The sequence below is a fragment of the Leopardus geoffroyi genome, chromosome B2, assembly GCF_018350155.1.
Source record: "Leopardus geoffroyi isolate Oge1 chromosome B2, O.geoffroyi_Oge1_pat1.0, whole genome shotgun sequence".
Taxonomy (NCBI): Eukaryota; Metazoa; Chordata; class Mammalia; order Carnivora; family Felidae; genus Leopardus; species Leopardus geoffroyi.
Genome location: NC_059332.1, coordinates 64,163,849 through 64,191,221, shown reverse-complemented (window position 1 = coordinate 64,191,221; position 27,373 = coordinate 64,163,849). Strand labels below are relative to the sequence as shown.

The following is a 27,373-nucleotide window of genomic DNA, read 5'->3' as shown; positions in this document are numbered from 1 at the left end:
CTCTATTAGCAGATGCTGGACAGGCCTCAGAATCTTCATGAGCACACTGTTATTCCCCTCCTTCACAGTGCCGACATGTGAGACACATCTGTACCAAGAAAAGCCTGATGAAATACTACCTGATATATTTTCTCCTGACTCTACACTATCAGCTACATTTTAAATGTAATGTTCTTCCAGTTCTCAGAAGCCGAAGTCAGTTACACATTCTAAACTTTATCTTTCTCATTTACACAGAAATGTTGTGTAGGACAGACATATATCTACTACATTCTTAACTCAAAAGCCTCTTTTTCCACTTTTTTAAATGTAGATATAATTGGCATATAACATTATATTAGTTTCAGGTGCACAACATAAAATGATTCCATATTTGTATACATTATGAAATGATCACCATAGTAAATGTAGTTAACATCCAACACCATACACAGTTACAGAATTTTCTTTCTTAAGATGAAAACTTTTAAGACCTACTCTCTTGGCGACTTTCAAATAAATAATACGGTATTATTAACTATAGTTACCATTCTGTATATTACACCCATAGGAATTATTTATAAGTGGAAGTTTGTACCTTTTAACCCTCTTCACCCATTCTGTCCACCTTCCACCCCCACCCCTGCCTCTGGCAACTACCCATCTGTTACATAATCTGTTCCAAGATCTGATCCAGGATCTTGTTTGTTTTTTTTTTTTTTTTAGATTCTACATATAAGTGAGATTACATGACAGGTGTTTTTCTCTGACTTATATATTACACATAGCATAATGCCCTCAAGGTTCATCCAAATTATCACAAATGGCAAGATTTCATTCTATCTTTTGGCTGAATAATATTCCATTAAATATATAGCCTACCTCTCTTAAACCAAGAAAGTAAAACATTTATTCATTCACTCATATTTATTTCTCAAACTATCCCCATAAGATTTCTTCTGCAACTACCTAAAGAATTCATAACTTGTTCCATGAGTGCATTTTTGTTAGCTAGACAGATATATAATTTCTAAGAACATATATCTACACTTAACTTGTTTTTAGTCACTACTGTCTCTTCAGAATTATTTATTATATTATATACTTAAGTAACCTACCATCCCAAGTATCAATGCTTTAATAAGCTTCTCAAACACAGAATTATCAGCCTGTAATAATACATAATTCTCAGAGGTTTAACATAATCCATTTCACATTCTTTTTTATTTTTCCCTTCCAATATTGATTGGTAAGACTAACCTTGTATATAGCAAAGTAATTTGAAAGAAAACATAGTTTATAGTAACCAAGGAGGCAACTCCTTCCAACTAAATGTTTAAACTGCTAGAACTTCCTTCCTTCCCTTTTTTTCTTCCTGGACAACTTGCATTGAACGTATAAGCACTCAACACTTCAAGAAAACCTGAGGATTAAGTGGCCAGAAAGCACTCAAACTTCAAATACTCCCGAGTAGGTTCTAGCAGCTTCCTCATGTAGGTCTTCATTGATCTTCACTCATACCCCTCTGCCTGGAATACTCTAGATGTTGAGATATACATGTCTTATGCTTAGCAGGTACATAAAAATCTAATTCCTGATTTAACTTAAAATCAGAAAGCCTTAAAGTTGAAAATAAACTTAAATAATCTAGCCAAACTCATTCACTTTGCAGATTAATTGAGTTTCAGATATTACATGCCAAATAGGGAAAGAGTAGTAACTAAAGCTTATTTTTTGTCCCTCAATTTACAATTCTTTCTTTGATATATTTCCCTGAAACTTCTTCCCTGCAAAGAAGCATGGAATAAACCTGTGAGGGATTCCTTCCTATTTACTTTCTACATTCTAATAATGTGGCATTTTTTTTCAGGACAAAATGACTTCTTTTTTGGTTTATGAGTTATTTTCCCACCAAATTAGAACTACCTTTTAAAATATTGCTGAGTATGGGGTGCCTGGGTAGTTCAGTAGGTTAAGCATCTGACTTCAGCTCAGGTCATGATCTCACAGTTTTGTGAGTTCAAGCCCCACATTTGGCTCTTGGCTGCAGGGCAGAGCCCACTTCAGATCCTCTGTCTCCCTCTCTCTCTGCCCCTCCCCTGCTTCTTACTCTCTCTCAAAAATAAACAAATGTTTTTTAAAAAGTTTTTAAAAAAAATAACAAAAATTGCTGAATATGCAATTACTCATTGTTTAGAAAGCAGGGAAAAGCCAAATCAAACAAAAAAGAGATCCTCTGGTAATCCTGACTCCCATCCTCAGAACTACTGAAAAAAGTTTGGAAAATATCTTTTCCTTCCAGATGTCACACATCTATATGTGTCCCAAGAATTTTCGTCTTTTGATTGCAAATGCATCATAATTTAAATGGGTGTTTATCAACCCATTTCCACAGAAAACTATATAATACTGAATATGTGTAGAGTTGTGCAGGGTAAAGAGAAACATAAAGGTAAGAATAAGGTAATAATCCTAAATACAGATTATTAAACTGCAGACATGGCCCACTATTGGGTTTTGACACCAAATTTATGGATAACAACTAGAAGGGTTTTTTGGCATTTAAAAAGGTGAAACAGGAAACAAGAGCGCACCGTACACAGTAAAGTATTCATGAATTATTTTGTATATTTGTGCACACATGTGAACACACGCAGCCCAGACCATAATGTAACACGTATTTCTTACCAGAATCACGAGCTGAGAAACACTGCTCTAAATATCGTCTGCTCCTTTGCTCCTACAGCGGGTCAACCTATATGAGTATGGAATGTCTATGCCCTAAACCTTACCAACTACTCCAAATAGAAGTGGTTACTCCAGATGGATTTCAACAACTCTTGCAGTTGGCATCTCATAGGTCGTCCCACAAGTTAAAAAGGCAAAAGGGTCGATCACTTTAAAAACTATCTTGTATAGGGCACCTGGGTGGCTCAGTCAGTTAACCGCCCAACTTTGACTCAGGTCATAATCTCATGGTTTGTGAGTTTGAGCCTTGCATTGGGCTCTGTGCTGACAGCTCAGAGCCTGGAGCCTGCTTTGGATTCTGTATCTCCCTCTCTCTCTGCCCCTCCCCTGCCCACACTCTGTCTCTGTCTCTCAAAAAATAAATAAATGTTAAAAAAAAAAAAAATTAGAGGTGCCTGGGTGGCTCAGTTGGTTGAGCATCTGACTTCCGCTCAGGTCATGATCTCGCGGTCCATGAGTTCGAGCCCCGTGTTGGGCTCTGTGCTGACAGCTCGGAGCCTGGAGCCTGCTTTCGATTCTGTGTCTCCCTCTCTCTCTGCCCCTACCCAAACCATGATCTGTCTCTCTCTCTCTGTCAAAAATAAACATTAAAAAAAAATTTTTTTTAATTAAAAAAAACTATCTGGTATTTCTTCATCTTAAAATTATGCTGAAGCAGTATCATGAAACACTGATATGTGGCAGAGATAATTTGAGATCACTCTTTTATATCTTCATAGTAATCCAAGTACTGCCTTATATAGATTAGTGAGACCTACAAAGATTGAATGCAGATGATACTCTGTTCATAAATGTAAACTTAAGAAATTAACCTCATTTCTAAACTTAAAAAAAGGTGGGGGGTGCCTGGGTGGTTCAGTTGGTTAAGCATCCAACTCTTGGTTTTGGCTCAGGTCATGATCTCATGGTTCATGGGTTCAAGCCCCACATCAGGCTCCACACGGATGGCGAGGAGCCTGCTTGGGATTCTCTCTCTCCCTCTCTCTGCCCTTCCCTGCTTGTGCTCTCTCTTTCTCTCTCACTCTCCAATAAATAAACAACAGCAACAAAAAAGAAATTAACCTAATTTTTAAAATTTTGAAACCTATTAAGAGAAAATTCAAGGGTACACCAAAGTATCAATATCCATAGATAAGAAATCTTGCGGGGCACCTGGGTGGCTCAGTCGGTTAAGTGGCCGACTTCGGCTCAGGTCATGGTCTCATGGTCCGTGAGTTCGAGCCCCGCATCGGACTCTGTGCTGACAGCTCAGAGCCTGGAGCCTGTTTCAGATTCTGTGTCTCCCTCTCTCTGACCCTCCCCCGTTCATGCTCTGTCTCTCTCTGTCTCAAAAATAAATAAATGTTAAAAAAAAAAAAAAATTAAAAAAAAAAAAAGAAATTATAGCCAGGATAATATTTAATTTTTTTTTAATGTTTATTTATTTTTGAGAGAGAGACAGAGCACGGACAGGGGAGAAGCAGAGAGACAGGGAGCCACAGAATCAGAAGTAGGCTACAGGCTCTGAGCTGTCAGCACAGAGCTTGACGTGGGGCTTGAATTCACAAACTGCGAGATCACGAGCTGAGCCGAAGTCAGATGCTTAACCAACTGAGCCACCCAGGCACCCACAGCCAGGATAATAGTTAATCTTTCAGAGCTACATATCCATAAAAGATATTAATTTTATATTCAATGTCTCTGAGTGACTTTCTGAAAATAACTGAAAATTAATTCTCATTTATACTTATAATTATGTTTATAGATTTTTGTGTAAAATGATAGAAATAAAGTATTCACTTTCCCTGGATGAATTATAATATCTAAGAAATACAGACTTGAAGGACAAAAACATTTTTGCTTATATAGTGCTATTAAAAGGGTTTTAAAAAAAAAACCTCTAAAAAATCCTCTAAATTATACAGTCCTCTAAAAGACTCAATCTTTTAAAAAACACAAACTAAAAATACCTAGGTCTTGCATTTTCCATGATAATGTATATTTAAGCCCAATAACATCACCAATAAATTGAGAGGCAAAGCCTATTTCAAGGAGGCCCTACTTATAGCCATGATTTAATATCATGTCCACTGCTACGGCTCCTTGACACACATTCTAAAAGCTGACAAGACACTCAGTTTTTGACTTTAGAGGAAGATTACGGAAGGCCTCAGACACTGAACTAGGAAGAGAGTGTCAAAATAATAAATCTCCTTTCTTCACCATAAAGCATAATCTAGCATTTCAAAAATGAAACATTTAAAATTATCAAGAACAAATCTCAAGAAGTAAGATAGGAAGTTAGGAATAGTTTTTTCCTTCTCCCTCATTACAACATCCACATTAACAAGGTAATGTGATGGCTTTTAGATAGCCAGGATTTATCAAGAAAGAAGCAAAAGCACCCTGTGTTTATCCTAAAAACACCAACTTCATTGCCACTCTGAAGTCTACTTAGTTTCTACAGCAAAACCTATTTTTCACTCTTTATATAAAAGAATTTATATGTATATACATACATATGTATATCTATCTATCTCACCAGACTAATGTTAGAGAAGAACTATAAGTGGATTCCCAAAATGTATTCCAGTTAAACATTTTGGTTAACAAACAGGTGTATAAATGATTATGCCTTCCTGACAATCTGTTCTAAAATGAAAAAAATCTTTAAGAATGTATCTGATTTCTACCAGCTTTACATTATAACACTATTTATACTAAACTTACATTTAACACTAAGTACTATTTATCAAGTATTTTCAGGTAACAAAGATAATAAATAAATCTTAAACAAAAATATTAATACACAAATTATTAATTTGTCCTTTTGTTCTACAGCATACCAATTCTGTTGTACTTTGCAAAGAATAACAAGATGATATTATTTAAAATATTTGAAATGTAGCTATCATATAAAGCATGTAATTTCCTGAAGCCAAATTTTAGAAGATTTAAGAATAAAAATGCTATTGGGGCACCTGGGTAGCTCAGTTGGTTAAAGCATCCAACTTTTGATTTTGGCTCAGGTCATTATTTCTAGGCTCATGAGATCGAGTCCTGCCTCAGACTCTGCACTGATAGCACAAAGCCTGCTTGGGATTCTCTTTTTTTCTTTTTCAAAATAAATAAGCATTTAAAAAAAAAGAATAATAATGCTATTATCTTGTTAGGATTTGGGGGCAAGGATATAATAAAGGGTGATAATAGTAAATCAAGACCTTGCCAACCCCCTTTTCCTTCATGTAACTGTCACTGCTTTGATTATTTCACATTTACCTTAGACATATCAATCAGTATGTACAGAATCAATCCACTGTAAATTCTCCTGCTACTAAAAACATCACATATGGAATTTGCCTTTTAATAAGTGAGAAATGCAGTCAAATGTCAATGAATAAAATTAGGCAACTTAAAATTTATTAAACAAAATTTTCTAACAAGCAAGAATACTGATCTACTTATATAAAGAAATTTTATAAGTTCCTTAGACTCATATTAAGCAGATGTCTCATTCAAATGATCAAAACCTTTATTAGCAGAAGCTTCACCAGCCTATTTTTTTATAACTTATAACACTATTCCACAGGTTATAAATGCATTAAAAAAAGACTTAATTTCCAACTCCTACACTTACCACCTTTTTAAATAACAGAAATAACAGCTGAGCTCCTAGAAAGTGATTTACTATGCTTTAGCTGACCAATAATTTATCTATTAATGTAGATAATAGCATTAATACATATTATAAGAATACGGAAGCTATACAATTTTCTAGGTTCTATAAGTAATTAAAAACTTTTCTTTAACTACAACTCAAATTATGCCTTAACTAGTTTATCTATAATCAGTTTCCCTTTACATTTATAAAATCATACAAGCAGAAGGGACATAAAATATAGTATGTTCAACTCTCTCATTTTAAAGTTAAGGATATTAAAGTGATATGATTTGTCCAAAGACTCCATAGTCACCAGAGTGGCAGGGGCTAAAATCGTGATAGGGCTCCTTCCCCCATACCATGATGCCTTTTCCTTAATAATTTCTATGTATCACAAATTAGATTCAAAATTACCCAATGCTTATTGTACATGGATACTATTTTTCCAATGACACAAAGAGAAGCTACAAAGAAAGGAACCACAATCTAATAGAAGGGACAAGGCAAGTACACAAATAACTTCAACACAAGGTAGAGTATAAAGAGCATATGAAAGGTGTAAGATGCGTCTTATGCTCATGATGGTGGTCATGGGATGATTAGCACTTTAAAAAGGAAGTAGTATTTACTCTGAAGTCTGTAGGAAAGATGGGAAGGAGTCCAATAGGTAGGAATTAGTTTTAAAGGCACCATGTGAAGAAAACTGAGTATGGGAGAACAAGAAAGACAGTGGACATACCAGACTAACTTATAGGTCTAAGTGTACAGAAACAATAAAAGATAAATTTGAAAAAATAAACTAGAGCTACAGTGTGGAAGAACCTGAACAACCGAACAACCAACTAGCTCTAGTAATTAGGCCACCAATTTTCAAAGACGGTAGCTAAAGCTATTACTCCTAGGGAAATGTGTTATGCATATGAACTGTACTGAGAAAGAAAATTTGATCACTACCATTGTAAGCATAGGGGTGTGTTGGCTATGCCATGATCAGAGCATTGTTTTAGGAGTGTTCGGTAGAAGCCAGATAATGAGCAGAAGAAACCCCCCGAGAAACGCCTTTATGGTCAAGAAAACCAGGTCATGTCCCCCACAGAATAGGATATAACAGCCTAGAAAAACTGTCCCTAAGAAAGTACATGCATAGTTCAGGAAAAACGTGTCCCCAGCTTGACCTTTAGCTAGTGATAAATCCATTTACATACATGTGTTTTGTGGTTAAGACTCCCCCCTTATGGGCTTTTTAGACACATTATGAGAATGGGCATGTGTAGTAAGAAAGTGGTTATATAATCTTAGCTGTCAATTAAGGAGCACTCAGCACCACCCCACTATAAGTCACAGGTCCTCCCAGTCCAGAAAAACTTAATACATATCCAACCCCAAAACAACCAAGGGGCCGGTTGCACCTCACAGAACCTGCATGCTTTCCCTTAGAGAGCATACTGTGCTTTAATGAAACTGCTCTCTACTTTCACTTAGGGCACCAATCTCTAAGTCTTTACTGCCTAAGTGTCAAGAGCCAAGACAATGCTTTTGGTGCTGACAGGAGGACTGACATTAATCTACTCCCTCATTACAACTTGAAATCTGAGATAGATTTTCTAACAAGTTACTCAATAACATACAATTCTCAGAATAGTACTCTCATCTGGGTGCCTGCTGAAATCTTTATAGTAGAATTTCACTTTTACTAAATTTCTAGTAAAAATCTATGAATGACAAGTTACTTGAAAGCTATTGGGTTGTACATCATCATATATTCTACTATAAAGTTGGCAAAAAATGCAAAGATTGAATCATCTTTGTTGTTTACCCAGTAGTCATTCAATTGTCTAAAATCAATACATTAATAAAAATCACTCAGTCTTAATTCCTAGGAGATATTGTAATAATTACTACATATGTGTTTATATGTGCATGCTATCACAACCAAATTATATACAATCTGTTTAAAATTCTTTTGTGCAGGAAATAATCTTGTACATAATCTGTTTATTTCTAGTATCTCATTTTGTTGTCCTTACTCAGAATCTTGTTAAAGTTTCCTTTTTTCTTATCATTCTTTATAATGTACTTATAAATTTTTTTCACATTAAACTTATCAATACTTAGTATACTCTGTTTCTGAATTTAATACTCTTTCTTAAGTTGTATTTTTGGGGTTCAATTTAGAACTGTAATGTACATTTTACTTCCCAAATCATATGGACATCTTCTGGTAAATGGCTCTCTATATAGTCTAGGGACATTACGATCCCAAACAATATCTGACTGAGCTGGAGAAATACCAAAGATTTATATAAATTTCAGAATAGGATGGGGACTTAAAAGACATTTGGGCAGTTCATTATGTGATGTCTAAAACACCACTGTAACATTTATCTTACATGGCGAGTCTCTGTAAGAAAGTTTTCCAGTATCAGGGAATCACTGGATACAGTAATACAGCATACTCCATATTCAGACAATGCTATATCAGAAAGTTTCCTCTTCAAGTGGCTTGTAACATCTACTTATTTATCTCTATTTTCCATGACACAGTCATGCAGAAAACAAGTGAGAAATGACTTTAAGTGCAGCCTGGACCCTCTAGGCAGCCACAGCAGACCACGAATTCACACCAAGCCCTCATACATCTAAAATTCCCTGATATTTTCCTCTGTGCTATTATATTTAGGGCAGTTGAGGTCTGGATGCACTTATTTCAGAATTATACTTTTGTCCAACTTGTTGGAATTTTTGCGTTTAAGATTATCTGAGGAATTGTTCTGTCAAGCAATGTCTTAACTAATCTTTGTCACTTGGTTATTTGAAAATTTGAACAACATCACATTGATGTGCTCAGTTAATAAAAATGCTGAAAAGAACAAAGTCCAGGACTGAGCCCTGAAGAATGCAGCTAACTCCCTTGACACTGACATCAATTCTATTAACTCGATTTCTCTGGTAAAGCTGTCCATCCAGCTCACAATCTATGTACAATCTGCTTGTCAGGCCTACCTGTCTATATCATTCCCAGAAAGATATCTAAGAGTCTCAAACAATAAGCTATTCTTAGGGAACCCATGTAAGTACCCAGTAAGTGATGTTAACACTCTGAAAAAAGAAGGAAGGCATTAAAAAACAATCCCATTTGAGGGTGCCTGGGTGGCTCAGTCAGTTGAGTGTCCTCTTGATTATGGCTCAGGTTATGGTCTCATAGTTCATGGGTCCGAACCCCACACTGGGCTCTGGGCTGACAGGGCAGAGCCAGCTTGGGATTCTCTCCCTCCTCTCTCTGCCCCGCCCTCTTCCCTCCCTCTCTTTTTCAAAATAAATAAAATCCCATTGAATTTTGAATAGAATTCATGTCAAGCTCAATGATATAAGTAAGCATTCATAATCCACACACATTTTCCTTCTAAGAACCTGGACATTTGCCTATCTCTAATCTTCTAGTTCCTATCTTAGTTTGTAGTTTCTCCAAAAATGAGCTATAGTGCTTTATACATTAGGTCTGCAAGATTTCCCATTATTTAAACACAAAGATTGAATGCCTACATTGGCAAAATGATAGTTATTTTGAAGGATTTTTGTGAGGATTAAGTAAAATAATATAGACAGAGTCCCTGTCATAGTGGGGGACACATAATATGTGCTTTATAAATGGCAGCTGATGGTGATTATGGTGGTAGCTTTTACAGTTATGTGCCAGGATCTGTAAAGCCCTGGAGATACAAAGATGAGTAAGACTTGGTTCCTAATCTTCAGAGGCTTATATTCTAGACAAGCAAAAAGACTCAAACATAACTGGCTCAACAATGTGGTTCAATGTGGATTAGCACAATGATGGTGTTAAAAAGAAATAAAGGAAATCTTCTAGAATCTCACAGGAATGTCATGCTTAGGCTCAGCTCAGCATGTGTCTGAATAATGCATTATGAGATGGGTGATTATATGTTTCAGTTTGCTCAGGACAACTGCAGTTAATGCCAGTTATTCCAATTTAACTGTTAACAGTGCCTGGTTTCACTCTTAGAGGTATCTAGTTTGAAATACTCATCACAATTATACTTAGAGCCTTTGTCTGGAGACAGGAATTAGCTACAGTACTGCTAGACTCAGGTGTAAAGGGGTTCCTCTCCTTCTAGCAATGGTAAATTCCTTGAGGACAGAATGAACTATCAAAGTTCTATAAGACTGTGGACTGCATGCAAATGTCCAGTCAGCCTCTCAGTAATGAATTAGCAGGGCTGGAAAAACAGTCGGTTAACCCAACAGAAGGAGCAGGCTGTATCTGTATCTATGTCTTTAACATTCATCTTACTATTGTTATTTTTGCCTTACACAATCTGGAGGTTTACAGAGAAGGAAAAAGGGTAGGTTTTTAAAACTACTACTTATTAGCAAACTATAACTGAAAGAAAAAATTGGGGTACAGTTGGAAAGAGGCCACCCCCTTGCCCATCACACAACACACATTCGTGAGGAACCTGGTGCTAAACCATTCACAGACAACCTGCTTCTAGGCCAGGGTTTTATATGTAGCTGAGCAGCTCCCTTGTAGCAACCAACCCACTGAAAGTCAGCCCTCAAAATAAGAATTTGTAAAATAAATAAATAAATAAATAAATGAAAGAATATAATAAAATAATCATAACAACAACAACGAATACAGAAAAAGGAAAGAAGAACACTGGCCAAACATCTAAGTTTAAACCTAGCTTGGACACTTCCCAGCTGTGTGACTTTGAACAAGTCACATTACCTCTGAACAGGGTCGGCTTCATGGGTGTAACATGTGCAGTCCCACAGAGCCCCACAAAGGGTTTAATAGCTATTGCACCTTGAACTTCTTCATTTTATCTTTAACTTGATTTTGTAAATCCAATGAGACAATGAAACATAAGCATAAGCACAGCAGATATGTGCAATATGTGCCCTTGCTGCCCATTTGCATATAGTGGTCATGATGTTCCATGAGCACAGATTTCCTAACATAAGCATATTAGGTCTACAACCGGGTCAGCAGGGTATCGCCAGCCCTAAGAAGCCATGCTTTCTGTTTCAACAAGAACTTAGAAAGCAGAAGGCGGCAACATATTCTAAGAAATAAGAAAGACCAGGGGGTGGGGGGGGAGGTGCCTGGGTGGGTCAGTTGGTTAAATATCTGACCCTTGGTTTCAGCTCAGGTCATGTATCCCATGGTTTGTGCGTTTGAACCTCACATCAGGCTCCACACTGGCAGCACAGAGCCTGCTTGGGATTCTTTCTCTCTCCCTCTATCTGTCTGTGCCCCCCCACCCCCACTTTCTCTCTATCAAAACAAATAAACTTAAAAAAAAAAAAAAAAGAAAGAAATAATAAAGACCAAAATCTCCTAGTCTTTCTTACTTACGTCACTTCCCTGTACCAACCAACCATTTATAGTGAAAATGATGACAAAGAAGTAAAGAGAAGGGCAGAACAATGGATAGTATTCTTCCTTCACTCTTTCCTCATTTATCAGTTAATTAAAAATAGAGAATGTTCAGAGCACTTGGGTGGCTCAGTCGGTTGAGCGTCGGACTTCAGCTCAGGTCATGATCTTGCAGTTCGTGAGTTCCAGCCCCATGTCAGGCTCTGTGCTGATAGCTCAGTGTGTGGAGCCTGCTTCGGATTCTGTGTCTCCCTCTCTCTCTGCCCCTCCCCACTTGCACTCTGTCTCTCTCTTTCAAAGATAAACATTAAAAAAATAAAATAAAAATAAATAAAAATTAAAAAATAAAAATAGAGAATGTTCATGGAATATGTGCATTATTGAGAAGTAAAATAAAAACAGTATAGTTTTGTTCAGTACTCTCATTATTCTGGTAAGAACAAAATACACGTGTGCACAAGCTAAGAAATACAAAGTGTGGAAATTTGATGATTCCACATATGAAGTAAATGCTCTTATGAATGCAGTAAAAATGTGCATTACAATATAAAGATGAATGATAAAATTCATGTTAATGATGTAAATTTTTAATTTTTATTTACTTAGAGCAACACTATTTTATCAATTATTTTTTAAGGTAAATTACATCCCCGATGTGGGGCTCGAACTCATGTTGAACTCATGTTACTTAACATGAGTTGTTATTTAACAAACAAAAGACATGCTGACAAGTTGAGAGAATGTGGAAGAAAAAAAGCCTTGTATTTTATTTAGTACATTTAATGGTACTTTTTTCTTATTTTTTTTTAACAAGGCCCTGCAAGTTATACAGCTGGCCCTGTCTCTGAGCCTCAGTTTTTGATTTGTAAAATAATAATAATAACAACCATTAAATTCACCTTATGACTGCTAAAATAATAATTAAGGTAAATAAAACAACAGTTTCAGGAAATTTCTGATCTGACAAATAAGCAGCCTGAGTGTCACTATTTGACCCTAATAAATAAAAACCTGAAACTGAAAACTTAACAACTTTTTAGATTACATCAGAGAAGTGATATCACAAGGCAAACAGCAGCTCCCAAAACTGGAGAGACAGACAAGAGAATGCAGAGAGTTTCAATTTACTGGAGCAGAAACCCAGCACTATTCAGGGTAGAAAAACCTGAATCCTATGTAATTGACCAAGTGCTAAAGACTCACAATCTGAGAGTCAAAAACTGCAGAGGGATCCAGTTATATGGGGGCCCTCACATTTTTGTGAGTTTTAGGTTCAAAAGCACTACCAAGGGGCACCTGGGTGGCTCAGTAGGTTAAGTGTCCGACTTCGGGTCAGGTTACAATCTCACAGTTCACGAATTTGAGCCCCATATGGGGCTCTGTGCTGACAGCTCAGAGCGTGGAACCTGCTTCACATTCTGTGTTTCCCTCTCGCTCTCTGCCCCTCCCCTGCTTACACTCTGTCTCTCTCTCAAAAATAAATAAACATTAAAAAAATTAAACAACAATAACAACAACAAAAGCACTACCAAGATTCTCTTGGTGAAGACTGGAGAAAAACTCCCTTTGGTTTTGTCACAGGGTGGGGAAATGGAGACCTCAACCAATTGTAGTTTTATTAGAACATAGCTTGGCTGGGAGATAGGGAAACACTCAAATTCAGCCCCTACCAGCCATCCTGTTCCATCTGAAGTAGAGGGAAATGGGCATTTGGAAAGTTCATTGCCTAGGGACACAGGCTGACTAAAAGACAAGACCTAATCACAGGACTACTGAATGCTTCCCTTCTTTGCACACTTCACCACCACATTACTAAAGCCCTTTTTGCCAAAGTTCCTTTCACCCCATGTGTACATTATACTCATCTTTCAACAAAAAAATTGCAAAGCATACAAAAAGGCACAGAAGAGTTTGAAAAGACAGACCAAGCATCAGAACCAGACTCAGATACAGCAGAGATGTTGAAATTATCAGACTGAATTTAAAACAACTATGATTAATATGCTAAGGGCTCTAACAGAAAAAGTAGACAACACGCAAGAACAGATGGGTAATGTAAGCAGAGAACAGGAAATTCCAACAAAGAATCAATGCTATAGATCAAAACCACTGTAATATAAATGAAGAATGCCTCTGATGGACTCATTAGTAGACTGGACATGGCTTACGAAAGAATCTCTGAGCTCAAGGATATGTCAATAGACATTTCCAAAGTGGAAAAACAAAGAGAAAAAGACTGAAAAAGAAAAAGGAAACAATATCCCAGTGGGACAAATATAAAAGGTGTAAGATATGTTTGGAATATCAGAAGGGGAAGAAAGAGAAAAAGGAACAGAAAAAATGTCTGAAGCCATAATCACTGAGAATTTACTCAAATTAATGTTGAACACCAAACCACAGATCATGGAAGTTCAGAGAATTAAGTAGGATAAATGCTAACAAACAACAAAAAACCATCCACCTATCATACAATCTCCAAACTACAGAAAATCAAAGAGAAACAAAAAATTCTGAAAGAAGCCAGCTTGGGGAGGGGGGGGGGGGCAGAAATTTACCTACTGAAGAACAAAATAAGAACTACACCCAATTTCTTTGTAGAAACCATGCAAACAACAAAAGATCAGAATAATGTTGAAAGAAAAAAACTCACAAACCTAGAATTCTGCAGTCTACAAAACTACCCTTCCAAAGAAAAGGAGACATAAAGACTCTAAGACAAACAAGAATGGAGGGAATTTGTTACCAATACACCTGCCTTTCCAGAAATGTCAAAAGAAGTTCTGTAGAGTGAAAGGAAATGATATAGGTCAGAAACTCAAAACTACATAAAGAAAGAAAAAACATAAAAGGATGAAAGGTGAAGGTAAAATAAGATAAAAACTACAAAAGTGCTTTGCAAACTGTAAAAATAAAAAAAATATAAACATTTGAAGTTTTAATGTTACTATTACAATTTAATTCTTCTGTCTCTCCTTCCTTCCTATTATCTCAGAAGCTGAAGGCTCTACATACCATCTTATCAGGTTCTATGATCAGAACACAGCATTGCCATTGCTTCTCGGCCTTTTGACTGAGATCAAGTGTAGAACACAGCATTGCCAAACATATTTGAGTGCTACTATGCATCGTCAGCCTGCTTGATCAGACACCTTATACTGTTTCAAGGTTTTCTTCATAGCCAGCTGTGAACTCTAGAAATCACAGCAACTAGATCACAAGAAACCTCGTAGAGAATTTCATTCTTTCACTGTTTGCATTAATATGGTGCAATAAGTCTACAGTGAAAACACACTCAATTCTCAAACACAGAGGATGCTTATTTAAAGTTCTTGGTTTTCATAAAGTAAAATATCTAATAAATGAAATCATTCTTAGTAAAAGACAGAACACTATTTTTTTATATGAACTTTTAATTTTTTTATTTTTTTAAATATGAAATTTATTGTCAAATTAGTTTCCATACAACACCCAGTGCTCATCCCAAAAGGTGCCCTCCTAAATACCCATCACCCACCCTTCCCTCCCTCCCACCCCCCATCAATCCTCAGTTTGCAGAACAAATACTTTATAGCTATTTTATTTCACAATGCCATTTTATATAGTTATGAGCAAGGTAACATTATTTGATACTTAATACGTCTAAACTCGTGTTTTAATTATTCTAGTAATTTGGTAGGAATTCCATCCAAAGATGTAATTTGGTGTTACTACAACCAACACAACCAAAACAACAACTTGCATTCAGGAGTTCACATGTAGTTAATCCATGTTTTTCTTTTTGACTGTTATTAACTAATAATAATCAATCTAAGAGTCATGTTAACATATACAGGTTTGGAGACTGTGCGCTTTCAGAAAAAGCACAGTGAATTAACATGCTGTACTGCTACTATAGTTACGACTACTAACTAGCACCCCCGCTACAAACACTACTACTATTAATTACCTATCTCCTTCCTCTCCCCTGCATTAGTTTCCAACCCAACCTGGTCTCTCTCTTTTGAACAGAAATTCTCTCTCTGGCACTTAGTTGTAGCTATTTCAGAATAATACAGTGCTATCTTCCAATACTTTACTTCTAGCTTTATGGCTTCTTTTTAAACTAAAGAAAAGGTATGTAACTCCAAGCTTATATCTTCTGGTTCTGCCAGAGAAATATGGGCCCTCAGCTTAGTGATACTAGAGAGGGAGGAGCACAATGAAAAATTTTCAAGACAACTGAATGTATTACACAAGTTATCAGATATTTTACCAACAACTAAAGAACAGACTACTTATATGAAAAATTATTAATTTCTAAAGTCAAAGACAAAAATGAAAGCTGCAAAGTATTTCCTGCAGGATTTGGGTAATCACAAATAGCCAACTGACTGCACCCATCACTGGATATGCATACTTACTGCTTGTTCCGGTGCATTATTATTGATTAAAGACAATTATTAAAAAGAAGTTACTGTTAGGCAGAATGAGCAATGGAAAGAAGGCAAAGTCCAAGTCCATCAGGGAAATGACAGAGACATGAGCTGGAGGCAGGGATGGTAAAAGCCCCAGGGCACAACATCTTGACATTGTGGCTTCCAAGACCTGGGGCTAACAGATCAAGAGCCACAGGTGCCTACTTTGTGCTCTCCTCTTCCACTCTGCCCAAGGTAATCCCTACAGTCATTATAATACATTTGCAATGCAGGTACAGCCCCCACCCCCACCCCCCACCTTCTCCCCAACAGAAAAAGGCTACCAGGAGGTTTTGGTAGGAAGCTTGTAGGGTCAAAACTCCCCATCCCAACCTGTGGGAGGAGTTCCCCAAAAGACTGGAAGCAGCCTCCATTAGAGACCATCCTACTGTATGTCACAGCTCCTCACAGTGCAGAAAGACCCAATAATATCCAATCCCAAAACAACCAGGGGCTTGTCCTTCCTCTTGGAACCTACCCACTCCCCCACCTCGAGAGTGTACTTTTGCTTTTATAAACTGCTTTGTATTTGCTACTTTCCTTCTGGCTGTCTTATTAGAGCACAGATCCCCATGTAAATCTTCTCATGGGGAATCCGAAGACTGAAGCATCCATTCACACAATGCAGACACTCCCACTGCTAACATTATCACTGGCAAAGATTCAGGACAGGAGCTATGGGATTTGAATCCTGCCATCACTTACACACTGTATAATCACACTCTGTCCCCATTTCTTCATCTGAAGAATAAGGTGGTTGGATTAGATTGCTTATGTCCTTACCAGCTCTAAAACATTAAGAGACTATAAATAATGTCTGAAGTGAGCCCTAAATAACTCCTCTCTATATAACTGCCTGTATGAGTATGGGTGCTATTGGGCCTCACCAAGGGCAACTGTATACATTTTCATACAGCCTATCAGCTACTGCACCAGAATCTTTAGTGCAGAGAAATATCTTTCTAAATGGCAAGGCCCATATAGATATTCTAAGATATATCATGAAAGTATTAATCAGTTTAGCTATCAGCACTGTATTAACTAATGCTTTTAGAATTACAAAGATTTATTAATAATTCATCCACCAGGAACTTTTGCTATAAAAGCAATAGATGTTGACTTTAAAAATACCTTCTAGGGGCGCCTGGGTGGCTCAGTCAGTTGGGCGTCCGACTTCGGCTCAGGTCATGATCTCGCGGTCCGTGAGTTCGAGCCCCGCGTCAGGCTCTGTGCTGACAGCTCAGAGCCTGGAGCCTGTTTCAGATTCTGTGTCTCCCTCTCTCTCTGACCCTCCCCCGTTCATGCTGTCTCTCCCCGTCTCAAAAATAAATAAATGTTAAAAAAAAATTAAAAAAAAAATAAAAATACCTTCTATATTTTGATTTTTAAAATTTAAAAATTTTTATTTAAAATTAAAAATTTTTTTTAATGTTTATTTATTTTTGAGAGACAGTGTGTGTGTGAGCAGGGGCGGGGGAGGGGCAGAGACAGAGAGAGACACAGAATCTGAAGCATGCTCCAGGCTCTGAGTTGTCAGCACAGAGCCCGACGCCAGGCTTAAACTCACCAACTGTGAGATCATGACCTGAGCCGAAGCTGGACACTTAACCGACTGAGCCACCCGGATGCTCCTAATTTTTTTTTATTTTAGAGAGAGAGCATGCAAGCAGGGAAGAGAGGCAGAAGGAGAGAGAGAGAATCTTAAGCAGGTTCTTCACTCAATGTGGAGCCCAACATGGGGCTCAATCCCACAACCCTGGGGTTGTGACCTGAGCCAAAATCAAGAGTCAGATGCTCAACTGACTGAGCCACAGGTGCCCCTGTTCTTTCCTTATTTTTAAAAAACTTCCTTAAAATAGGTTATTAAAAGTATCAGCTGGAGGGGAAAAAAATACCCTGAATACTAAGCTGTTTATACATCCTACTATTGGCTCAGTGGTTGTATTACTTGTTTTAAACCTCTTAAGGATGATTCATCACCTCTGGCCTGTATTCATTCAATACTCACTCCAAAGAGTAAAGTGACCTGATAGAGCTGTATGCATTACAAGCAAAGTAAACAGCCAAGAATTTGGTCTTATGTAGCAATTACCCTTCAGTTCTCTTTACTCCCCTAAATTTTGTCAGTCTTCACGTTCAACTTTCCTAACAGCACAATCATAAAGAGGATCATTTTTGCCAATCATCATTTTCTACATGGACTACTTACTCCACTGACAGTCATTTATTCAGTAATTAAGCCTCTACATGCTCAGCAATGTTGCAGGTTCTGACATTCTACACTTGGCATTTTGGGGAAGTCAGGGGTTGGGGGGGTGTACAGGGGAGAAATATACAATAAAGCACATAATCTCAAATAAAACGGAAGTCTTAAGTGCCACTGGGTAACTTAAAATAAGGTGTTGTAATGAAGAACAACTGAGGGCTACTTTAAATCAGTTGTGCAGGGTGGGCCTCTCTCTGGCGCTATTAAAGACAAGAACAAGGAAGACCCCCTTGAGAAGATGGGGGAAAAGCACTGTAGGCAGCACAAATAGTGCAAAGGTCTTCAGGTCACAATAAGTCTGATTTGTTCCGGAAACACATACAAAAAGAGATGGCTAGAGCAAAGTAAATAAGGGAGAGAGTATAAAGAGGTAAATCTAGACACACAGGCAGGGGCATCAGACTTCACTGTATGACTGTAGAACAAGGTCTATGGAGCTCAATGTCACTCTAAGTGCAACAGGAAGTCATTGGAAGATGTGAAGCAATGAAGTAACATGACTGATTTAACCTCTAAAAAAACAAATCAGAGAAAAAGAGAAAATATTTAGGACACTATTGCAGAGGAAAGATAATTGTGGCTTGATGTAGGACAGTAACAGGGAAGATGGGGAGAGGTATAGTTATTAGGATTTACTGCTGGAAGTGATGTGTCGGAGGTGATAAGGGAAAGAAGGAACCAAGTCAATGCAGATTTTTGCCTTAAAGCAACTCAGTGAGCTGACTAGTGATGTGGTTTCTTGAGATGGGGAGGGAGCAGATAGAGGATCAAGAATTCTATTTTGGGGGTCGTTGGGTGACTCAGGGGGTTGAGCATCAGACTCTTGATATTAGCTCTGGTCATGATCTTACAGCTAGGAGATTGAGCCCCACATTGGGCTCTGTGCTGACAGCGCAGAGTCTGCTTGGGATTCTCCCTCTGCCCCTGCCCTGCTTGCTCTCTGTCTCAAAATAAATAAATAAACACCAAAAAAATTTTTTTAATAAACGAAATCTGTTTTGGACATCATCAGTCTAAGGCATCTATATGCAGGGATGATAGGAAGGCTGCTGAATATACAAGTCTAGAGTTCTGAGGCTGGGTCAAGCTTAGATTTGGATTTGGAGGGCATCAGTGTATTCTTGATCATTAACATCATGGGACTGATTGAGGGCATTTAGGCAAAGAAAGTACAAATGAAGGGAGCCCAGTACAAAACTTGGGACTTACATTTCGGGGTCTAGCAAAGGAGATGAAGCCAATAGAAGACACTTAGTAGGAACAGGCAGTGAAATGAGAATAAACCCAAGGGAATGGGGTTCATGAAATTAAGACAAGAAAATGCTTCAAGAAATAGGGAATGGCCATCTGTACAGAAAACTAATGAGAAGAAAGATAAGAGAAAAATCCACTGGATGTGATAACATGAAGGTAACTGGTGAGCTTAACTGGGGGAGTATCAGGAGAGAGAACAAACAAAAACTGGAGTAGAATGCAATGAGAAGAAAACCTTGAGTAAGAAAATGTAAACAAATACCAGAAATGACCCTTTCAAAAACAGTGATAAATAGAGGCCATAATAATGGAGATAATAAGATACAGTAAAAAAGGAAAACACCAAGGAAGTAGGGAGGGGGGTACATAAAAAGGAAGTTGTAGTAAAATATCTAGACCCCAGTTGGAATAGTTGATCTCTTAGAGGGGTAGGACCTGTTCACTTCAGAAAAGGCAGGGCACAGATGCAAGCTGACTGTTTCAGTGGTGAGAAAATGAGGGACTGCTATTTTCTTGATCAAACATGAAACAAAAACGTTACTGAAAAGGACTGTGTATTATGTTTATAAAGAGAAGAGAAAGCATGAAAAAACTCTGGAAAACCACAGAGCAAACATACTAGAAAAAAGGAAAGGGTAATTGGACTGCAAGACAACATTCAATGCCCTTTTGAGATTTGTAGCCAGGAACTGAAAGTGAGACCAGTCAGCATTTATTTTTGCTCAATGGAGGGCATGGAATGAGACAATAATTGGATTGAATCAGTACTTGATTTAGGTACAAGAGTACCTCTTCCTAAGGGAAAAGTAGGGAGGTCACAAGGAAGTGAGTAGAATGAGACTGTGGAAGTTGTGAAGTCAGGAGGACTTTTCGAATAATTCTATTTTGAGGCACATCTTTAGCAATTTTCTCCTCTTTGATTGTTAACCAGCTCACCTCTATCAAATTCTCATTTGATAGTGGCTCTGAATATAATTAAACCAGTTTTCCAACATCATCTATTTGAGATCTTCACATATGATGACTCAACTGCAATGTCTGAATAGTAAAAATTTTTCAATAAGAACTTCCTACATAGTGTGCATGTCAAAACATCAGAAAAGAGGGAAGATATGAAAACATCATTGAAAGATCAACTAAAACCAGATGAACCAGAAAACAAAATATACATGTATCTGGAAATACACCTTCTTTCTTTTATCCCTTCAACGAATACTTGAGGGATCGCCATGGGTCTAGAAAAGGGAATGAGTGAAGTTAAGGAACTTAACACAATGAAGCCTTATACTCCTGCTTGTAGGTTCTGACTAGTTTCTATGGAGGAAAAGAACAAAGGGAGGGCTTGGGGAGGAACCACATGTAGGACACTAAGGGTTCTCTCTTCTCTCTCTGCTCCTTGTCTTTCTCCCAAACTATAAACTCCCAGAGTATACATATTTTTTCCTGATGTCACCTTTGCACCCCCATAAAAGATGGTCAATAAATGCATATTCAACCTAGAACACCCACGCAAAGATAAAGAAGATTGATGGTCCTGGAGAAAGCTAGTGCAAATGGGAACCAATGCCTGTGTTCCTAGAGGCTCTCAGAAATGAAATTTATCAGGCAGACAGGCCCTAACCTATCAGGTTACCAGATGGAGAGTAAGGAGACAATATCAAAAAGATCACAATTTTCCAAGAGCAAATCACAACTACATAAACATGACTGGACTGTAAGTTCCAAAGGGCAGGGATTTATGTCTAGCATTTGTTCAATGCTATATACCAAGAGCCTATTACTGTTTCTGTCACATATCAGGCACTCAATACATTTGTTGAATAATCTGGGTATATCTTCAGGAATAGGTAGATGAGTGGCCCATCCAAAAATGCTTATAAATTATGACCTTGGGGCACCTGGGTGGCTCAGTCAGGTAAGCATCAGACTTTGGCTCAGGTCATCATCTCATGGTTCGTGAGTTCAAGCCCCGCATCCTGTGAGCTTGAGCCCTGAGTCGGGTGAGCCCAAGCTCTGCTTCAGATGAGCACAAGCCCTGCTTCAGGTGAGCCCCACTCCTCTCTCTCCCTCTCTCTCTCTCTCTCTCTGCCCCTCGTGGGATTCTCTCTCTCCTCCTCTCTCTCTGCCCCTCACTCACTTACACCCCCTCTCTCTCAAAAAAAATTATGACTTTGAATTGCCATTTTAAAACTAAACTTTTAATCATAAACACTAAGGTCCTTCTGACTCCAAAGGCCATCTTCTTTTTAGTATACCATGCTGCCATTATTTAGCGTAGATGGTGTGTTGACTCACTTCAAGAACACTCATGTTAAATATTTTGTGCTAAAGATATAAACAGCTTGCTACTTCCCAACAGATATTAGCAGCTGTTTAAATTAATCCACAGCAGACATTCATGTGAAAATAATGAATTCCTATCAGTGGTCTCTATTTTAGAAAGACCTGTTCTACCAATTATGAGATATGGGCCCATGGGTAAATTTCACTCTCTGAATCTTATGTTTCTGTTTTGTGTGATAACTATGTTAAAACTACCTAGGGCTACTGTGAGAATTAGCCCACATAAATGCCCAACACAGTGCTTGCCACTTAGTAGGAAATTACTTAACCCCTGGACTTTCTCCCTTCTTTCTAGCTTCACTTTTGGCTATAATACTAATATACTGAGAGACCATATTGGTGAAGGGTACATATTGATTAGGAGTATATATTGATTAAGGCATACTGAGTAAGAGTACATATTCTGAAGGCACAATGTCCAGATTCAAATATTGGCTTGGCTACTTAATAGCTGTGTGACCATAAATAAATTACTAAGTCTCTCAGGTTCTCATCACTAAATGAGGACAGTAATAGTATCAATCTTATGGAGTTGTAGTGAAGCCTATGAAATAATATATATATAAAGAGCTTAAAGTAGTGCCTGTAATAGTTAATCATCAAGTAAGCACTTCCTATTTTTATTAATTTCATGACCAATCAAATCTAACTGCTGACCCTTTTCACCTTGGCTCCGACATTCTTAAGTAAAGTCTTTAACTTAGTGAAACTACCTTTCATCAAAGCATTTACTTAGGAAATATTTTTCTTATCATCTATTTAAGGAAATTTCTAATTTACTGTGAGGGACTGTAAAGCTCGCATGCTTACTGAACAGAAGTCTTTCTTTCTTTCATTAAATAGGAAATGAAAGCTTTGCACATAAAGTAATTGGATTTCTTCCCCTTTTATTGCCTCACTTGCAATAAAGCTTTAAATGACTGCACAAACATTTTAGAAATTCCATGAAAGAAAAAAAAATGTTGCCAATTTACTATAAGCCTGTAATAGAACCTAAAATATGGTTTTCTGCAACAAGTTATACACTCCTTATCATCACAGTTACTTTAATAATAAGTATTAAAAAGCTATTATAACTTCAGCTGGTTCCTTTTTCTTTTAGGCTTGAGGGCATTTTCGTCTACAGTTTTTAACTAACAAAATAAGGTCACTACCATCTTGTTATTGCTTTCTGTAAGACAGTGATTCTTATTTTCATGCCTCAATTCTTTCTTTTTTCAACTAGGTAAAACAGTAAGAAGAGAGCAAATGTAGTCGTAGACATGTAGTAGTCACAACTGTCTCAAGCTAGTTAAATTATTTACTAATTTAAAGATAACCTCTCAACTGCCAGGGCATTATATATACTTAATTAGCACCAATAATAAAAATACTAGTTTCTATATCCATCAGATTCTTTTTAAATGACAATACCAAATTTTGTGAAGAATGCAAAGCAATTGTAACTGTTACACGATGTTGAAGATGATATAAGTTGATACAATAACTTTGGAAAACTTTTAAAACTAGACATATACATACCCTATGATCCAGCATTTCCACTCTCAGGTATACACCCAATAAGCTTTACGTATATGTTTACCAAAGGCATGTACAAGAATGTTCACAGCAGCTTTATTTATCAAAGTCCTAAACCAAAAACTACCCATGTAACCATCAGCAGAATGGAAAAATTAAGTATGGCAAATGTAGACAATTAATACTTAGCAGTAAGAAAAGAACATACAGTATCATGGATGAAACTCACAGACACAATCATAATCAAAAGAAACCAGACACAGAAAGATGCTGTATGATTATTTACATGAAACAGAAAAGGAGACAAAACTTACCTATATTCAGAAATCTGAATAGTGATTAACTTTGGGAGAGTGATGATTAGAGAGTACAAAAGTATTAGTAATGTTTTGCATAGTGATCTGTGCACTGGTTACACAAGTGTATAAACTTTTAAGCTATAAATTTAAGATCTACATGTTATATTTCAAAGGTTATAAAAGGGTTAGGAAACTTTTAAAAACTAATTTAACTTCTAAAATAAAATCTCTATGAAGTTACAAAATATCCCTTTCAGATACATAATATAAGAACATAATAACATAACAACAAAAGTTTTGAAAAATTCTCTTAAATTTCTCTTTAAAAAATAGGACACCTTGAGGGGCGCCTGGGTGGCTCAGTCAGTTGAATGTCCGACTTCGGTTCAGGTCATGATCTTGGTCCATGAGTTCGAGCCCCACATCGTGCTCTGTGCTGACAGCTCAGAGCCTGGAGCCTGCTTCAGATTCTGTGTCTCCCTCTCTCTGCCCCTCCCCCACTCATGCTCGCTCACTTTATCTCTGTAAAAAAACAAATAGACTTTAAAAAAATAAATAAATAAAATAAAAAATTGGACACCTTGAAAACAAATGAAAAAAAAAATCCCAACAGCAACTTCAAGTGCTACCTGGAGTGACATTTTCTAACACCAGTTTTACTGAGAGGAAGAAGTCAAACTTTAGAATCTACAAAGACCAACTTCAGCAGCTATTGATTACTCCACTGAACCACAGTTTCTGGTTGTATTGATTAGCTCTCTTAAGTGTGATAGTTTAGCCTATTAAAAAGAATGAGAGTCTAGGGGAGCCTGGGTGGCTCAGTCGATTAAGCATCTGACTTTGGCTCAGGTCATGATCTCTGGGTGTGTGAGTTCAAGCCCCGCGGTGGGCTCTGTTGCTGACAGCTCGGAGCCTGGAGCCTGCTTTGGATTCTGTGTCTCCCTCTCTCTGCCCCTCCCCCACTCAGCTCTGTCTCTCTCTTTCAAAAATAAATTAATATTAAAAAAAATTTTTTTAAATAAAAAGAAGAGCCTAGTGATTTAACTGCTTATTTAAGAATTCTGCTATAGTGGTGAAAACAGGCTTCTAAATAATACCTATTTATAAAAAAGTAAACTAACTCTGTAAAATTAAATGGGGAAAAATATATGTATATATATGTATGTGAAAGGAATATATATCTGAAAGGGTGAACACACACACACACACACACACACACACACACACACACACACACACACCACTGTCCTAGATAGAAGTTCTCTCACTGGCTCAAAATTACTTTGAATAATACATAAAGTTTCACAATCTTTCTCTAGTCTCTGTACCAAGACATACCATACCTATCACAATCAAATCAAATCGTTTTTTCTCCCTTGTTCCTCTTTATAGTTCTCATAACATCAATTATGACTATTTCCTTACATTTTACTGTATAGAAACAGGATATGAAAATTTATAAACAATATCTCTGTTGATATATATTTTTTTTCTTCCTATTGATATATCCAATAGATACTGCTTGTCTATGGTAAATGAAAATTTGGTGTATATCTTAGTATATCACATTTACTTAATCAAAGGAAGACATTCTTAGTTTTTTATGTTTTCACTTATAACATTCTGTAGCTAACATGGCTCCAAAATTTCATCCTTAATCACATCTCTTCAGCTTCAAACACATGAAAAAGTATTATGTGAGAAAACCCACAGATTAGTCAGGCTCAGGACTGCGGTGAACATCTTTTTTGGAACAGAAATCAAATGTAAAGGCAAAGCAGAGAGACAAACTGAGGTCACTGCCCCACACGAAGCCCTATGGGTAGGGAATACAGAACAACAGGGGTTTCTACAACCAGCCCGATGCCTGAAACCAGGAGCTAAGACAAGTCTTTCTAAAATGATCTTAAGTAGAGGCATACTAATGCCAACTCAGCAGAATGTTCCTTTCTTATTAGCAAAATTCAGTTTTAAAAAATAATTATGTGGTGCCCTATTTCAAAATCTTAGAAATATTACTATTATTCTGATAGGCTTCAATATATTCTGTTCCAATAAAGATTGAATCACAGATACGTCCATTTAACAATCAATTTAATTATCAGTTTTTCAGGATAAACAGTTCCCATCGTTTACCATCTGGCTCTAAGCAACCCTTTTAATTTTTTTATATTTTCAAGTCATTTTATGCTTTCTTTAGAAACATATAAAGAGAGAATAGAAAGCTACATTAAAAATTTCAGTACGAATTGAAACACAGTCCACATGATTCTGGTTTTGACAGTATACAGACCTTAAATGGGCAATATTCTTTGAATGAAACATCTATGGACATGGAACTTATGGGTCTTGTAAATACTGATTCCAGATTTCAAATGGCTCCCTAATAAATGGCTACTTCTGGTTCTTGCTCCTCTTGTATCATTAAAACATGGTATTTTTTGGCACAAAAACAGACACACAGGCCGATGGAATAGAGACTCCAGAATTGGACCCACAAAAGTTTGGCCAACTAATCTTTGACAAAGCAGGAAGGAATATCCAATGGAAAAAAGAGAGCCTCTTTAACAAATGGTGCTGGGAGAACTGGACAGCAACATGCAGAAGAATGAAACTAGACCACTTTCTTACACCATTCACAAAAATAAACTCAAAATGGATAAACGACCTGAATGTGGGACAGGAAATCATCAAAACCCTAGAGGAGAAAGCAGGAAAAAAACCTCTCTGACCTCAGCTGCAGCAATTTCTTACTTGACACATCTCCAAAGGCAAGGGAATTAAAAGCAAACATGAACTATTGGGACCTCATCAAGATAAAAAGCTTCTGCACTGCAAAGGAAACAATCAACAAAACTAAACGGCAACTGACAGAATGGGAAAAGATATTTGCAAATGACATATCAGACAAAGGGCTAGTATCCAAAATCTATAAAGAGCTCACCAAACTCTACACCCAAAAAACAAGTAATCCAGGGAAGAAATGGGCAGAAAACATGAATAGACACTTCTCTAAAGAAGACATCCAGATGGCCAACAGGCACATGAAAAGATGCTCAATGTCGCTCCTCATCAGGGAAATACAAATCAAAACCACACTCAGATATCACCTCATGCCAGTCAGAGTGGCTAAAATGAACAAATCAGGAGACTATAGATGCTGGCGAGGATGTGGAGAAACGGGAACCCTCTTGCACTGTTGGTGGGAATGCAAACTGGTACAGCTGCTCTGGAAAACAGTGTGGAGGTTCCTCAAAAAATTTAAAAACAGATCTACCCTATGAGCCAGCAATAGCACTGCTAGGAATTTACCCAAGGGATACAGGAGTGCTGAGGCATAGGAGCACTTGTACCCCAATGTTTATAGCAACACTTTCAACAATAGCCACATTATGGAAAGAGCCTAAGTGTCCATCAGCTGATGAATGGATAAAGAAATTGTGGTTTATATACACAATGGAATACTGTGTG

The 27,373-nt window shown here is 37.2% G+C and overlaps 1 protein-coding gene across 1 annotated transcript in view; it reads right to left on the bottom strand.

The window, feature by feature from the left end:
• Positions 1–27,373, bottom strand: part of SMAP1 (small ArfGAP 1) — a 203,171-nt gene that overhangs the window by 33,395 nt on the left and 142,403 nt on the right. The gene's annotated exons all lie outside the window — the stretch shown is intronic.